Below are 314 nucleotides of genomic sequence, written 5' to 3' on the forward strand. Positions count from 1 at the left end.
GGGCATGGGACCCGCTGAGCCAGGCACAGGAGAAAATCTCCTGGTCTGCCAGTTGCTAAGACTGTGGGCAAAGTGCAGTATTAGGGTAGGAGTGTCCCGCTTTTCCAGGTACAGTCTGTCACTGCTTCCCTTGGCTAGGAAAGGGAAATCCCCCAACCCCTTGTGCTTCCCAGGTAAGGCAATACCCCGCCCTGCTTCGATCTGCCCTCCATGGGCTGTACCCACTGTCCAACCAGTCCCAATGAGATGAACCAGGTACCTCAGTTGGAAATGCAACTTCTACGTCGATCATGCTGGGAGCTGCAGACCAGAGC

This window comes from Colobus angolensis, unplaced genomic scaffold (genome assembly GCF_000951035.1).
Source record: "Colobus angolensis palliatus isolate OR3802 unplaced genomic scaffold, Cang.pa_1.0 Scaffold14, whole genome shotgun sequence".
NCBI classification, from domain to species: domain Eukaryota; kingdom Metazoa; phylum Chordata; class Mammalia; order Primates; family Cercopithecidae; genus Colobus; species Colobus angolensis.